This window comes from Giraffa tippelskirchi, chromosome 9, assembly GCF_054371585.1.
Source record: "Giraffa tippelskirchi isolate mGirTip1 chromosome 9, T2T-mGirTip1v1.2.pri, whole genome shotgun sequence".
Lineage (NCBI taxonomy): Eukaryota > Metazoa > Chordata > Mammalia > Artiodactyla > Giraffidae > Giraffa > Giraffa tippelskirchi.
In genome coordinates this window covers 38891593-38908971 of record NC_137283.1, presented here as the reverse complement: position 1 = coordinate 38908971, position 17379 = coordinate 38891593, and the positions used below count along the sequence as shown (strand labels likewise).

The 17379-nt window shown below is 39.3% G+C and overlaps 1 protein-coding gene and 1 non-coding gene across 18 annotated transcripts in view; both read right to left on the bottom strand.

The window, feature by feature from the left end:
* FHIT (fragile histidine triad diadenosine triphosphatase) overlaps nucleotides 1-17379 on the bottom strand; it is a 1651033-nt gene that overhangs the window by 1165146 nt on the left and 468508 nt on the right. The window lies entirely within an intron of this gene.
* On the bottom strand, nucleotides 12728-12799 carry TRNAR-GCG (transfer RNA arginine (anticodon GCG)). The gene has a single exon. It is a non-coding gene; the product is annotated as a tRNA-Arg (tRNA).

Sequence of the window (17379 nt, the reverse complement as noted above, 5' to 3'; positions counted from 1 at the left end):
AGATCATGGCATCTGGTTCCATCACTTCATGGAAAATAGATGGGTAAACAATGGAAACAATGGGAGACTTTATTTTGGGGGGCTCCAAAATCACTGCAGATGGTGACTGCAGCCATGAAATTAAAAGACACTTGCTCCTTGGAAGAAAAGCTATGGCCAACCTAGGGAGCATATTAAAAAGCACAGACATTACTTTGTCGACAAAGGTCCGTCTAGTCAAAGCTATGATTTTTCCAATAGTTATGTATGGACGTGAGATTTGGACTATACAGAAAGCTGACTGCCAAAGAATTGATGCTTTTGAACTGTGGTGCCTTGAGAGTTCCTTGGACTACAAGGAGATCCAACCAATCAATCCTAAAGGAAATCAGTCCTGAATATTCAGTGGAAGGATTGATGCTGAAGCTGAAGCTCCAATATTTTGGCCACCTGATATGAAGAACCGACTCATTGGAAAAGACCCTGATACTGGGAAAGATTGAAGGCGGGAGGAGAAGGGGACGACAGAGAATGAGATGGTTGGATGGCATCACCGACTCAACGGACATGAGTTTGAGTAAACTCCAGGAGTTGGTGATGGACAGGCAGGCCTGGAGTGCTGCAGTCCATGGGGTCACAAAGAGTCAGACACAACTGAGTGACTGAACTGAAATGAACTGAAAATCAAAACTATTAAAAAAAAAAATCAGGGTGGTATCCCTAATATTTCTAACCCCATCTTCATACTATAGATTAGATTACCAATTTCAATTTTTCATTTTATTCTTTCTGTGTATCCTTTTTCAAAAAAAAAAAGTCAGTAGATAAACAGATGAACCTTCTTAATTCTTCCTTCTTACCCAAGAATAATGCAGCATGCTGTATATGCCTTTCTATACATTGCTTTTTGCATTAATGATAACTCTGGGAATCACTCCATATCAATTCATAAGGATCCTTCTGATTGTATTCTACAGTACACCACTGTGTGAGCTGTACTATGAGCTGTACCCATTCAAGTAATCTCCTATACACAAGCATTTCAGATGTTTTCAATATTTCATAAGTACAGATGATGACATAGGTGTTCTTATGAACAAAGTTAAACACACTTCCATATGCTGAAAAGTCATTTTTATATCAATATTTGTGAAGTGTCTAGATATTTCACCAATTTTATACTTTTTGTTTGTTTGTTTTGTCTTGGGGGTGTTTCTCTTTTTTCTCTTCAATTTGTAATTTGTAATAACTGCTCAATTAATATATAAAGAATGTTAGCTCTTTATCATAATGTATCCTGTAAATATTTTCTCCCAGCTTATCACTTGTGATTTGGGTTTTTGTTTTTTTTCCTTGCAAAAGGAATTAAATTTTTTTTTTAATTATACATAGTCAAGTTTTATGGTATCTAAATTTTAAATTTTAGAAAACTTTTTCTTGTGCTCACTTTATAAAGGAATTCTTGTTTATTCCCTTGTTGCTCAGAGGGTAAAGAATCCACCAGCAATGTTGGAGACCCACGTTTGATCCCACGGTCAACAAGAACCCATGGAGAAGGGAATGTCTACCCACTCCAGTATTCTTGCCTGGAGAATTCCATGGAAAGAAGAAACTTGCAGGATGCAGTCCATGGATTCACAAGGAGTCGGAGGCAACTGAGTATGCACACTGACACTATGATATGAAAGATAAAACTGAGCAAGACTTTGTGGGGCTCCTGGGCTTTTCTGTCTCTATTTCTGGACTACAGTCTCCATGATCTCCTCTGAGTTCTAAAAGTTCAATTCAGTTGCCCAGTTGTGTCTGAAACTTTGTGTCCCCATGCACTGCAGCATACCAGGCTTTCCTGTCTGTCATCAACTCCTAGAGCTTGCTCAAACTCATGCCCATCAAGTCAGTGATGCCACCCAACCAGCTCATCCTCTGTCGTTCCCTTCTCCTCCCTCCTTCAATTTTTCCCAGCATCAGGATCTTTTCCATTGAGTCAGTTCTTCTCATCAGGTAGCCAAAGTATTGGAGTTTCAGCTTCAGCATTAGTCCTTCCAATGAATATTCAGGACTAATCTCCTTTAGGATGGACTGGGTGGATTTCCTTGCAGTCCAAGGGACTCTCAAGAGTCTTCTCCAACACCATAGATGAAAAGCATCGATTCTTCAGGCTCAGCTTTCTTTATGGTTCAACTCTCATATCCATACATGACTACTGGAAAAGCCATATCTTTGATCAGATGTACCTTTGTTGGAAAAGTAATGTCTGTGCTTTGCTGTCTAGGTTGGTCATAGCTTTTCTTCCAAGGACCAAGTGGCTTTTAATTTCATGGCTGCAGTCACCATCTGCAGTGATTTTGGAGCCCCCCAAAATAAGGTCTCTCACTGTTTCCATACTTTCTCCATCTATTTGCCATGAAGTGATGGGACCAGATGCCATGATCTTAGTTTGCTGAATACTGAGTTCTAAGCCAGCTTTTTCCCTCTTCTCTTTCACTTTCATCAAGAGGCTCTTTAATTCCTCTTCACTTTCTGCCATAAGGGTAGTGTCATTCGCATATCTGAGGTTATTGATATTTCTCCCTGCAATCTTGATTTCAACTTGTGGTTCATCCCGCCCAGCCTTTCACATGATGTACTCTGCATAGAAGTTAAATAAGCAGGGTGACAGTATACAGCCTTGACGTACTCCTTTCCCAATTTGGAACCAGTTCGTTGTTCCATGTTCAGTTCTAATTGTTGCTTCTTGACGTGCACAGAGATTTCTCAGGAGGCAAGTCAGGTGGTCTGGTATTCCCATCTCTTTAAGAACTTTCCACAGTTTGTTGTGATCCACACAGACTTTGGTGTAGTCAATAAAGCAGAAGTAGATGTTTTTCTGGAACTCTCTTGCTTTTTCTATGATCCAACAGATGTTGGCAATTTTATTTCTGGTTCCTCTGAAAAAGAAATCCCCAAAAAAAACAAATGTAAAAAGGCAAATGGCTGCCTGAGCAGGCCTTACAAATAGCTGAGAAAAGAAGAGAACCTAAAGGTAAAGGAGAAAAGGAAAGACATACCCATCTGAATGTAGAATTTCAAAGAATAGCAAGGAGAGATAAGAAAGCCTTCCTAAGTGATCAGTGCAAAGAAATAGAGGAAAACAATAGAATGGGAAAACTAGAGGTCTCTTCAAGAAAATTAGAGATACCAAGGGAATTTTCATGTAAAGATGGGCTCAATAAAGGACAGAAACAGTATGGACCTAACAGAAGCAGAAGACATTAAGAAGAGGTGGCAAGAATACACAGAAGAACTATACAAAAAAACTCTCAATGACCCAAATAACCACAATGGTGTGATCACTCATCTAAAGCCAGACATCCTGGACTGCAAAGTCAAGCAAGCCTTAGGAAGCATCACTATGAAAAAAGCTAGTGGAGGTGATGGAATTCCAGTTGAGCTATTTCAAATCCTAAAAGATGATGCTGTTAACGTGCTGCACATAACATGCCAGCAAATTTGGAAAACTCAGCAGTGGCCACAGAGCTGGAAAGGTCAGTTTTTAATCCAATCCCAAAGAAAGGCAATGCCAAAGAATGTTCAAACACAACTGCACTCATCTCACACAGTTGCAAAGTAATGCTCAAAATCCTCCAAGCAAGGCTTCAACAGTACAGGAACTGAGAACTTCTAGATGTTCAAGCTGGATTTAGAAAAGGCAGAATTCCACAAGGGCAAATTTGAATAACTTCTAATCTAGGAAGAGAAGGATGCAAAGACAAGTGAAGTGTTCTCTGTTTAGTTGCTCAGTTGTGTCTGACTCTTTGCGACCCTATAGACTTCAGCCCACCAGGCTCCTCTGTCCATGGGAATTCTCCAAGAATACTGGAGTGGGTTACCATGCCCTCCTCTAGGGGATCTTCCCAACCCAGGGATCAAACCCAGGTCTCCCACATTGTAGGCAGATTCTTTACCTACTGAGCCACCAGGGAAGCCCAAGAAAACTAGAGTGGGTAGTTGATCCCTTCTCCAGAGGATCTTCCCAACCTAGGAATCAAACCATGGTCTCCTGCATTGCAGGCAAATTCTTTACCAGCTGAGCTACCAGGGAAGCCCTGTATATCCCTTGAGGGGGAACCAGGACCCTATCCCAAGGCTGCACTATTGTTTCTTGGCTGCCACTCCTGGCATCTGGTAGCCAATGTCTTTAAGCTCTTTAAGATGTCAGCATTCTTCACAACAAAGAAAGCCCACCTGAGGCTACATTAATGAACCAGAGAAGCTCATCAAGACCAGATTAGAAGACTGGAGGCCCAGCACATATCCTAATCTTATCAGCATCTTGCTATAAAACTCCTCATCAAGTCCTCCCTTGTTAGAACACATAGTTTTTGGCGCCAAGAGCCCCATGTGTTCCTCTTTGCCTGGCAAAGCAATAGAGCTATTTTTCCTTCTTCACACAAATCTCTGTCTCTGAGATTTGATCTGGCACCAGTGCACAGAGGCTGAGCTTTTGGCATCAAGGGCAAGCATATAGGAATAAAATACTACTTGCCTACTGACCTCAGAGCAAATTCAAAGATGCATAAACTTTATTTCTGCAGGCCTTTCATCTCCTGACAGTGTAGCTTTCATTTTCCCTAACCCCAGGTTTCCTCAGCAGGCCAGCTTCACCAGAGAGCTAAGAACTAAACCTAAATTACTAAAGAATATACTGCTCACTCATCATAACCACAGGAATCTTTCTCTAGAGCAAATAATAACTTGTAGTGCAAATTTGCTTTATAATCATCTACTTTTATAAAGCAAGGATCACTTATATTATATTTTATTATCTCTCATTGATGGTACATTTTCTCTTGTTATTTTTATTATCAAGTAATCTATGTTTGGGCTTCCCTGGTGTCTCAGACAGTAAAGAATCTGCCTGCAATGCGGGAGACCTGGGTTCAACCCTTGGGTTGAGACGATGCCCTGAAGAAGGGAACAGCTAACCACTCCAGTATTCTGGCCTGGAGAATTCCATGGACTGAGGAGCCTGGCAGGCTACAGTCCACAAGGTAGCAAAGAGTCAGACATGACTGAGCGACTTTCACACAATACAACAATCTATGTTTATTATAGAAAAACACAACAGTCAAGTTAAAAGAAAACTTTTGAAATTGTTAGCATTTTAGGAGATATTACTATATCAATATATACTTAATTGAAAACTCTATTCAATAAGACTATATTTACTATATTATTGGCTGTAGCCATGAAATTAGAAGACACTTGCTTATTGGAAGGAAGGTTATGACAAACCTAGACAGTATATTAAAAAGCAAAGATAACACTTTGCTGACAAAAGACCATATAGTCAAAGCTATGGTCTTTCCAGTAGTCATGTGCAGATGTGAGAGTTGGACCAATAAAGAAGGCTGCATGTCAAAGAATTGATGCTTTCAAATTGTGGTGCTGGAGAAGACTCTTGAGAGTGCCTTGGGCAGCAAAGAGATCAAATCAATCAATCAGATTCTAAGGAAAATCAACCCTGAATACTCATTGGAAGGACTGATACTGAAGCTCAAGCTCAAGCTCCAATACTTTGGCCACTGGATGTGAACAGCCAACTCATTGGAAAAGACCCTGACGCTGGGAAAGATTGAAGGCACAAGGAGAAGAGGGCAACAGAGGATGAGATGGCTGGATGGCATCACCGATTTAATGGACATCACCTTGGCAAAGGGAGGGACAGGGAGGCCGGGCATGCTGCAGTCCATGGGATAGCAAAGAGTCATACATGACTTAGTGACTGAGCAACAATAATATTTACTATACTTTCCATTTTGTTATTTATTTGTATTTTCACTTAATATAAAAATTTTCCATGATACTATCACCAGCATAAGCATTTTTTAAAGGCTATATGGTATTCCACTATATAAAGTGTCAGGGAGAGAAATGGAGCAGAATTTACCACCCCAAAATGTCTCTTTCACATGCAGATTATTTCAAGCTGAAAACAACTGAGGCCCAAAAGATTCAGGAAGAAACTTTGATCTTCTGCCTAAGGCTAAAAGAATGTAGATACAGGACCTATTCCCTTAATAGATCTATCACCAGAGATAGCTGCAAAGAATGTGGGTTAGGCATGGTGGAGGCAGGGTCTAGAGATGAGAGTCTACTGTGTCCCACAGTCACTGCTTGGCCCACAAACATTTATTTACCAACAAACATTTATTTACCAACCTTTTGCTTTTCCAAACCCTTGTCAATGGCTTTCCTTTCAAGTCCCAAACCACTACCCTCAACATCTTCCTATGTCTTTATCTGAAGATGATTTTTAAGGTGAAGGTTTCAGTCATTCTAGCAAGTTACTGTATTTTCCTGAGTCTTTCCCATATAAATGCTATTAAACTCTTCTTTGACTTTCTCCTGTTAGTCTTTCTTGCATTGATTTAATTCTTAGAACAGATAGAAGAACCTAGAAGGGTAAAGGAAAATTTCTTCCTCCCCAAAAAAAGACAGAAAATATTTAATCATGTATTATACATTTAGGATGTTTGGCTTTTCTGTTTACTATCATAAGCAATAAAATTACTTAAAGACGTATGCCTTTGTGAATTTGTCAAGATATTTCTTTAAGTTAAATATACAGACACACACTTGTTGGATCAAACAGTATACATGATTTTTTTATATACACAGCTGAGTTGCCACCAGCAGTGTTTGAAAATAACTGTTCCATTTACCCACACCTACCCCTCTTAGTGTTATCATTCTTACTAATGCTTTTTTATCTCAGTTTCTTAACACAAGACTTAACAGCAAATGTAAAGCTCCACAGAAACACAAGACAAACAAATTCAGAACAAAATATTACTGATGTGTGTCTAAAACATTGCAAAACTCCTCCCAGCCTCTGAACAACTATTGAAACATCTGAGAAACCACTTCATTCAAAGATGACAATTTTTTTACTCTGTCTATACAGCTTAGTCTGTAAGACCTTAAAATTCAGTGCAACTTCTGAACAACTCTTTCCATTGAATAGGAGCTCAAGCTTGGTTCTGACTGTAAATAAATAAGAAGGTCGCTAACCAAGAAGCATAGACTCAAGAAAGTTGTAGGAAGAAGCTTGCATAAAAGCTTCTCCCATTAGGTCTGAACTAATTAAAACTCCAAGATAATTCTCCCTCATCTGCTGCTACTGCTGCTAAGTCGCTTTAGTCGTGTCCGACTCTGTGCGACCCCATAGACGGCAGCCCACCAGGCTCCTTCGTCCCTGGGATTCTCCAGGCAAGAATATTGGAGTGGGTTGCCATTTCCTTCTCCAGTGCATGAAAGTGAAAAGTGAAAGTGAAATCGCTCAGTCGTGTCTGACTCTTCGCAACCTCGTGGGCTGTAGCCTACCAGGCTCCTCCGTCCATGGGGTTTCCCAGGCACGAGTACTGGAGTGGTCTCCCTCATCAGTTACTGGCTAAACACATTTGCCTTAGAAATTTTTACTTCAGGTTCCAGGCTAATGGCCCACACTTCTAAATTACACTTTTAATTAAAAAGCAACAATACAGAATTTTTTTTTTCACCACCATCTGTGCTTTCCAAAGAACACATGACTGCTACTGATAAATCTATTATTTTGCACACTCCAATCTTTATGTTTAGGGTTTGAAAAGCTTAGGAAAATAATGCTGTTCCACAAAAACAGTATGTGATCAGAAACACTTGCTTTAAAATTCGATGTTTGGTGTGTGAAGCTTCTTAACAAGTGTTTATTAAACTGCATAATTTCAAAGCCTGAAGTGGTATATTGCAATGTTTTCCTGGGAGTTGATCACATTTGCATATCCTTTTACACTTCTTGGGAAATTAATATTGCCTTTTGTTTCTTGAACTTAGCTAATATAACTTGCCATTTTTACTTTTCATTGCTATGAGTAATACAGAGTGAACCCCCAAAGGGATCCCTGCAATGCCTACATAAGCTTTATTCTCTCGCTGTTACATTTTTTCATATGAATACACTAAATCAAGATTAATAAACCTTTGCAGAATTCACTGGCACTGCAAAAAGGCAAGATTCATAATGATAAACACTGCCCAGTGAGTAAAGGAAAACTCCTCTTAAAACTGGAGCCAAAGGTCAGGGTTTACAGAGCCCTCATTACATCCAACAGCTTGCCAGAGATCCTTTACCAAGAAAGGAACATTTCAACAATGGCTCAAGTCTAAGCAAGAGTGGCTTCACCACCAAGATACAAAAACCCAGCTGGCGAAAATTAGACTGCTTTCTCTCAAGCATATGTCTTTGTCAGAAGTTAAAACTGACCATGATTTTAGGATTTTAAAAATTCCAGCTGAAGCACATGGGGTTGGAAATGGGATGACAATCAAAGAAAAAGTATGGCAGAGCTGAGAAAAGAGGAACATCAGGAGTACCTGAGAAGCTCCACAAAGCAAATCAAACGTAGGAAAAGGAAATCCCTGAAAATACCACACACCACACTAGACAAAGGTCACTGGAAGCCCCCAAGGATCATCCTTCACTCATCTGCCCTGTAATGGAGGAAAAATAATGGTCTATCTATCCCTCTGAGTTCTTGGCTGAGACCCCTATAAAATGAGATTTAACGGAGAAAAAAATTTATATATGTACAGGAGCCCCACAACATGAGACTCAAAGAGCAACCAGAGGATTGAGGCTGATGTGCTGATACTATCCTCAGTTAAGGAAAAGGAAAGGGGTCTGAGAGTTCAGAGATGTTGTTGTTTAGTCACTAAGTCGTACTGGACTCTTTGTGACCCCCTGGCCTGTAGCCTGCCAGGCTGCTCTGCCCATGGGATTCCCCAGGCAAGAATACAGGAGTGGGTGCCGTTTCCTTCTTCTGACCCAGGATAGAACCCACCTCTTCTGTGTCTCCTGCATTGGCAAGTGGACTCTTTACTACTGAGCTACCAAGGAAGCCCAAGACTTCAAAAAGATGAAGGCAATCCACATGAAGGTGAGGGAAGCCTGGAAAGCAAAGGTTATCCTGCTAGGCAGGTAAGTCTACCTGGTGAAAAAGTTCCCTGGCAATAGCTATCTTCTCACTCTAATGTAAATTTCCTTTAAAAATATAGATTTTCCTTACAATATAGATTTTTCCCTACAAAAGTGTAGATCTACAAATGTAGAATTCCTTAACTTCTACTCTGTTTTCAAAGCTTCTCCTGTGCTGCAGTTTCTTAAATATAATCAGATTAAAATAATCTTTATGCCAAAGAGGCATATTTTGGGGTGGCCCATCCTGCTCCCCTTCCACCCCTCCCAGCAGCCGCTTTGTCTGGTTGACAATTTAGTCAAGGCCAGGAAACCTAAATGGCAACCTGAAAGAAAAGCTGGGAGCAACTTCAAGATACCTGACCGTTGGGATCAATACCCCATACCCTATCAGAAAGCACTTTCTACTATCCCTTGTACTGCTTTCATTTACTCTTCTCCTTGAAGTTCATCTTCAAAATGGTCAAGAGTCAGGGTAAGGGGATACAGGGCCAGGTTTAGCCCTGTATTAGGGTGAAGCAATCAGCTCAGGTACAAAAAGAAGCCACCACAGGAGAGTTCTCAGTCTGAAGATGAGGCCAACAGAAAGCCAAGAACAACCAAGCGGGCGAGACAAAGTCCTAACCTAACCTTTAGGCGTGGATCTGGTCATACCTAAAGATCTACCCTTATATTTGTCACTTGGGTCATTATAATTCCTTTGGCCTAAGTTAATGTAGGTTCTATTCCTGACTCCTGAAACTAAAATCTCTTAACCCCACAGCCTAGAAAGAAGTCTTTCATGTTCCACCCATCAAGGAGCTTACGAGAACATTTTGGAAATAAGATGTAAGAAGTGGATTTCACATCATATGCCTCAGCTTTCCCATTTTACAACTTTGTTAGTACATGCTCTAAAGGATTCACTTTACTCTTATAAACCTATATTTCCTCATTTTCAAAACAGAGAAAATCATTTCTTAGTTTATATGATATTATTTTGAGGATCAAAAGGACCATGTTGTTGAAATGCAAAAAAAAGAAAAATTATTATGATTATGACATCACAAACTAATCTATACATAAAAATGAAGTAGAAAATGATGATAATAAGAGAGAGAGAATCAAGAGGCATTATAAGGCTCAGTGAACAATAACCATAACGAATGATATTTACCGAGTACATGCTTTGCGTTAGGCATTGTGCTAAGTACTTTAAATACATCATATCATATCATTTAACATTCACAAACTTCACAGCCCCATTTTTAGATAAAGCTTAAAGAACAAAAAACACTTTTTAAGTTAAAAAAGTAAGTGGTAGAAGCAAAATAAAACCCAGTTCTGGGCCACCAAAGCCAATGCATACTTATAAGTGAAATACAAGATATGAAGGAAACACTCTGTAGAATATAATTCAGTTATTTAAAAAAAATCCATCATCATATAATTGATTTAGCAATTCTATGGCTTTATGCAGAACTGTGCATAATATATCTAACTCATTGAAAGTCTAGTCATATAATATCACAAGTTAATAAATAAAGTTGCGCTATTTTCTAAACATCTGGATTACTAAGCCAGTTTTACACATTTTAATTCAGCAATTTGGTGTCATAAACACGTAGAAAAAATTCATAGGGAAAAAATGACTGTACATCTGGCACAAAGATGGCTACAAGAATTGGACTTACAATGACTAAGTTATGTTTTTCCATACTATATCCTCCAGAGGATGAATACTCCAAATATAACTGTTTCCAAAGTAACCATGATCAAGATAGGAGACTGCACAAAGGAGCCAGAATGAATAAGTTATGCTCAGCCCTCTTCAAAAGCTGAGACTTCCTCTCAGGATAAAGAACCTGTAGTTTCTTATCCTTGACAAGTTGGCCTATAAACCAAAACAAGAGTGTCGCTTGTTTGTTCTTTCATTGCTTTGGTGCATATCAGATTGTCCAGAGGGAGCTCAATTTTTAAGTCACTCATCATGCCTGTCTAGAACTTCTTTTACTCATTCATTCTTTCAGTTACTCAATGATGACTTCTATTTGCTGAGCCCTGGACTAGGGATCCAAGTCCCAAACATCCCTGCCTAGAAGACTAGGAAAGATAAGGTGTCTGGAGTCTCCATCTTCCCTCTTTCTCCCCCAGCCATCAGCTGCTGTGAGAATTAATCCTGTGAGTTTTGGCAGCCCTGGAGGCTCAACATGATTAGTTTTAATATCAAGAGCAATGACTAATGTCAAAAATAAAACAGTTGGTAGAAGAAAACATTAATTTCTTTACAACTTTGATGTGGGGAAAGTCTTTCTATGATTCAAATCCAAATGTTAAAAAAATTAGGAAAAGGTTGAAAATTTTGACTATATGAAAAATTAAAGACTCTCTTGCACAGAAAAAAATAACCCATAAGCAAAGTAAAAAAACAAATGCATGTATTTGCTAGTTTTGTAATAAGCACCTGGAGAATAAACCAGAAACTAAAGAAAATATTCATTATGAAGGGTGACTAAGACCTCAGGGAAAGGGTAGGCATGAAATAGGACTTCCTGGGACAAAGTTTTATCTACATTTGGTTTTTGAACCATGTAAAGTTTTACATATTTAAATAGAAAAAGATTGAAAAAACAAAACCTAAACTTGCAAGCAAGCAGGAAAAGAAGTAAAATGAATGACATACTGATAAAAATGACTACAGAGGACAAAAAAAATGAATTCCAATAACTTGAATCTGGTACTCTGAATGCATATTCACAGTGGAACATTAGTACAAAAACAAATACAAATTAATCTTGAACTTTACATAGTAGATTGGTTGTTAGAAGTGGTATTGATGTAGTATTTCTGAAACTACTTTTTGTATGTTACAGGATAGAGCAAATGAATCAAGAGTGAACTCTCGCAGTGGAATAAAGGAGAAGCAAATATGAAATGAGGGAAGCTGAAGAAGAATATTGTGATGTTGGATTTGAATTGTAGGTTATTACATATATAGTATATACATATATGTCTATATATATATAGATACATATATATATATCTTAGGAGTAATGACACCAAAATATCAATGAGCCCATATAGTACCCAAATCTTTGTTTCTAAATTCCATTCCCAACTAAAGGGAGGCAGTGCTTTTTGAAAAAACGACTTATTTCTGGTCAGGAGAATAACGTAAGAATACAAGGTAAGCTTAAAAGATCTTATTTTCTTCAGGAGCATACTCAAAACTGATGGAGAAATGTCAAAAGGACACAAGAACTAGCTTTAGAGAGGATCCTACTGGCTAAACTGGGGACAATTTGAGCATCACTAAAGAAAAAGGACCCCAATGGCTCAGCAGTAAAGAATCCACCTTGCCGTGCAGGAGACCCAGGCGACCCAGGAGACACAGGTTTGATTCCTAGGTTGAGAAGATCCCATGGAGGAGGAAAGGCAACCCAGTATTTTTGCCTGGGAAATCCCATGGACAGAGGAGCCTGGCAGGCTACAGTCCATGGGGTTGCAAAGAGTTGGACATGACTGAGCACAGAGCACTTTCCAAAGAATAAGAATCTGTTTATATAGTTATATTTAATTTGTGAAACTTCCTTGATATCTATATATATGATTTGTGCATCTTCTGTAAGTAGGCTTTGAAACTGAAAGTGACATCACTCAGTCATGTCCGACTCTTTGCAACCCCAGGGACTGTAGCCCACCAGGCTTCTCGGTCCATGGGATTTTCTAGGCAAGAGTACTGCAGTGGGTTGTCATTTCCTTCTCCAGGGGATCTTCCCGACCCAGGGATCGAACCTGGGTCTCCTGCATCGCAGGCAGACACTTTACCCTCTGAGCCACCAGGGAAGCCCTACTTCAATACAAAGTTTACAGTGATTTGAGGGTAAAAAGGTATGTTAAAAGCAGTAAAAAAATTAAAAAAAAATATTTTAGCTGAAACAAGTACAACACTCTGTGAGTAAGTCATTTCAGCCATAATGATAATTATCAAATCCTAGTATGGATGTAGTCTTCCCTGATGGCTCAGATGGTAAAGAATCTGCCTGCAATGCAAGAGACCCAGGTTCAATCCCTGGGTCAGGAAGATCCTCTGGAGGAGGAAGTGGCAACCCACTCCAGTATTCTTGCCTGGAGAATTCTATGGACAATATGGATATGGGGAGGAGGAGCACTTTTGTTACCAAAGAATATCAGTTAATAAATATATGAGAATAATACTATTAGAAGAACACCATCAGGCAAGATTCATCCATGAATAATACAACAAATGGATGAAAAATGTTTTTTGGATAAAGGATATTCACCCACTCTCAAAATGTCACTTTCTGATTATAAAGCAAAAAATCCAATCTCAATAAAATACACAACTTCCAAATTTTGAGGGGTCTGGAAAATATCACCTTAATCAAGTGATCATATAGCAGTACCAATAATGATACAAACAAATTATGTGCCTCTGATATGATACAATGTGAAGTACACAGTATCATTTAGATAGTATCTTGACCAAAAATATTTAAACTAAATCTAATGATGAGGAAACAACTGGGCAAATCCACATTGCATGGCATTCCACAAGATACTGGCTTGGAATTTTCAAAAATATTAACCCATGAAAGATAAATAAAAGCAGAAGACTATTCTAGATTAAAAGAGTCCAAAGAGGAACAACAACTAAAGAAAACATGTAATCCAATTGGATTTATAAAAAGGAAAATATAAATAAGGAAAAGGGACATTATAAGGTACAAGTGACATTAATGCAGACATCTGATTATATTTGATAATACTAGTTGTTCAGTCGCTAAGTCATGTCTGACTCTTTGTGACCCCAGGGACTATAACATGACAGGCTCCACTGTCCTTCACTGTCTCCTGGAGTTTGCTCAATTTATGTCCATGGAGTCAGTAATACCATCTAACTATCTCATCCTCTGTTGCCCCTCTTCTCCTCTTGCCCTCAAATTTTTGCCTCTTCACATCAGGTGGCCAAAGTATTGGAGCTTCAGCTTCAGCATCAGTCCTTCCAATGAATATTCAGGACTGATTTCCTTTAGGATGGACTGGTTTTGATCTCCTTGCAGTCCAAGGAATTCTCAAGAGTCTCCTCAAGCACCACAATTTGAAAGCATCAATTCTTTGGTGCTCAGCTTTCTTTATAGTCCAACTCTCACATTCATACATGCCTACTGGAAAAACCATAGCTTTGACTAAATGGACCTTTGTTGGCAAAGTGTTGTCTCTGCTTTTTAATATGCTGTGTAGGTTTGTCATAGCTATCCTTCCAAGTAACAAGTGTCTTTTAATTTCATGGCAGCAGTTACCTTCCACAGTGATTTTGGAGCCCAAGAAAATAAAATCTATCACTGCTTCCACTTTTTCCCCTCCTATATGCCGTGAAGTGATGGGACTGGATGCCATGATCTTCATTTTTTTGAATATTCAGTTTCAAACCAGTTTTTTCACTCCCCTCTTTTACCTTCATCAAGAGTTTCTTTATTTTTTATAATTTTAAATCTATTTATTTTTTTAATTGAAGGATAACTGCTTTACAGAACTGTGTTGTTTCCTGCCAAACATTAACATGAATCAGCTATAGGTGTGCATATGTCCCCTTCCACATTCCTCCCCACCCCTCCCCTCCCTTCCACCTTCCTTCCCATCCCAGCCCTCTAATCCCTCTTCACTTTCTGCCAATAGAGTGGTATCATCTGCATATCAGAGGTTGTTGCTATTTCTCCCAGCAATCTTTTCTTATTTTATTTGATAACATATCAGTGTTTAAATTTCTTGGGTGTGACAATAATATTCAGTTCAGTTCAGTTCAGTTGCTCAGTCGTGTCTGACTCTTTGCGACGCCATGAACCACAGCATGCCAGGCCTCCCTGTCCGTCACCAATCCCCGGAGTTCACCCAAACCCACATCCATTGAGTAGGTGATACCAGCCAACCATCTCATGGTCTGTCATCCCGACTTCTCCTCCTGCCCTCAATCTTTCCCACCATCAGGGTCTTTTCCAATGAGTCACCTCTTTGTATCAGGTGGCCAAAGTACTGGAGTTTCAGATTCAACATCAGTCCTACCAATGAACATTCAGGACTGATCTCCTTTAGGATGGACTGGTTGGATCTCCTTGCAGTCCAAGGGACTCTCAAGAGTCTTCTCCAACACCACAATTCAAAAGCACTCAGCTTTCTTTATAGTCCAACACTGACACCCATACACGACCACCGGAAAAACCATAGCCTTGAATAGACGAACTTTTGTTGGCAAAGTAATGTCTCTGCTTTTTAATATGCTGTCTAGGTTGGTCATAACTTTCCCTCCAAGGAGTAAGCGTCTTTTATTCATGGCTGCAGTCACCATCTGCAGTGATTTTGGAGCCCAGAAAAATAAAGTCAGCCACTGTTTCCACTGTTTCCCCATCTATTTGCCATGAAGTGATGGCACCAGATGCCATGATCTTAGTTTTCTGAATGTTGAACTTTAAGCCATCTTTTATACTCTTCTCTTTCACTTTCATCAAGAGGCTCTTTAGTTCTTCTTCAATTTCTGCCATAAGGGTGGTGTCATGTGCATATCTGAGGTTATTGATATTTCTCCTGGAAATCTTGATTCCAGCTTGTGCTTCTTCCAGCCCAGTGTTTCTCATGATGTACTCTGCATATAAGTTAAATAAGCAGATGACAATATACAGCCTTGACGTACTCCTTCCGCGATTTGGAACCAGTCTGTTGTTCCACGTCCAGTTCTAACTGTTGCTTCCTGGCCTGCATACAGCTTTCTCAAGAGGCAGGTCAGGTGGTCTAGTATGCCCATCTCTTGAAGAATTTTCCACAGTTTATTGTGATCCACACAGTCAAAGGCTTTAGCATAGTCAAAAAAGCAGAAATAGATGTTTTTCTGGAACTCTCTTGCTTTTTCGATAATCCAGTGGATGTTGGCAATTTGATCTCTGGTTCCTCTGCCTTTTCTAAAACCAGCTTGAACATCTGGAAGTTCACGGTTCATGTATTGCTGAATCCTGGCTCGGAGAATTTTGAGCATTACTTTACTAGCATGTAAGAAGCATTCTTTGGCGTTGTCTTTCTTTGGGATTGGAATGAAAACTGACCTGTTCCAGTCCTGTGGTCACTGCTGAGTTTTCCAAATTTGCTGGCATATTGAGTGCAGCACTTTCACAGCATCATCTTTCAGGATTTGAAATAGCTCAACTGGAATTCCATCACCTCCACTAGCTTTGTTTGTAGTGATGCTTCCTAAGGCCCACTTGACTTCACATTCCAGGATGTCTGGCTCTAGGTATGCAGAAGCGCGGCAGCTGCAACAGCGCAGAAGCGCGGCAGAGAGGAGCTACCCCACGTCCAAGGTCAGGGGTGACGGCTGAGAGGAGCTACCCCACGTTCAAGGTCAGGGACGGTGGCTGAGAGGAGCTACCCCACGTCCAAGGTAAGGAGCAGCAGCTGTACTTTGCTGGAGCAGCTGTGAAGAGATACCCCACATCCAAAGTAAGAGAAACCCAAGTAAGACGATAGGCACTGAGAGAGGACATCAGAGGGCAGACAGACTGAAACCACAATCACAGACAACTAGCCAATCTGATCACACGGACCACAGCCTTGTCTAACTCAATGAAACTAAGCCATGCCATGTGGGGCCACCCAAGACAGGGAGGTCTGACAGAATGTGGTCCACTGGAGAAGGGAATGGAAACAACTTCAGTATTCTTGCCTTGAGAACCCCATAAACGGTATGAAAAGGCAAAAAGACAGGACACTGAAAGACAATTATATTATGGTTACATACTGATCTTAGGAGATACAGGGTTAAATATCAGATGGAAATACAGTGTCTACAGCTGAATTGCAATTAGTTTTGCAAAAGCACATAAATGAGAAAAAGAAAGCAGATGAACAACAATAGCAAATGTTAATGAATAATTGAATTCTTATGAATGGTATTTGGATATCTATTGTTCTCTTCTCTCAATTTTTCCTAAGTTTTAATATTTTCAGAGTAAATAGTTGGGAGGAAAATAATTGGGATAGACTGAAAAAAAATTAAAGAACAACTTGTAGTTTCTAAATGCTTGCTATGTGTTAGGTTCTATTCATAAAGGGGTTTCAATAATAAGTTATTTAATCCTCATAATTTTATGTGATTGATAGTAATATTTTACAGATGAGGAAACTGAATACTGTAGAGGTAAAATTACTTGTCCAAGCTAGTAATCAGAGTAGTTAGGATCTGAAACTAGGAAATTTAGATTCAGAGTTCATTATCATAGACACAATATTTTTCTGCCCTTCAAATAAAAAATAAATCAGATTACTAAAACACACTTATTGAATAACATGAAGTTTATGATTAGTAGAGCAAACATATCAATCACATTAGAGTAATGATTGTATCTATCTGATATTTC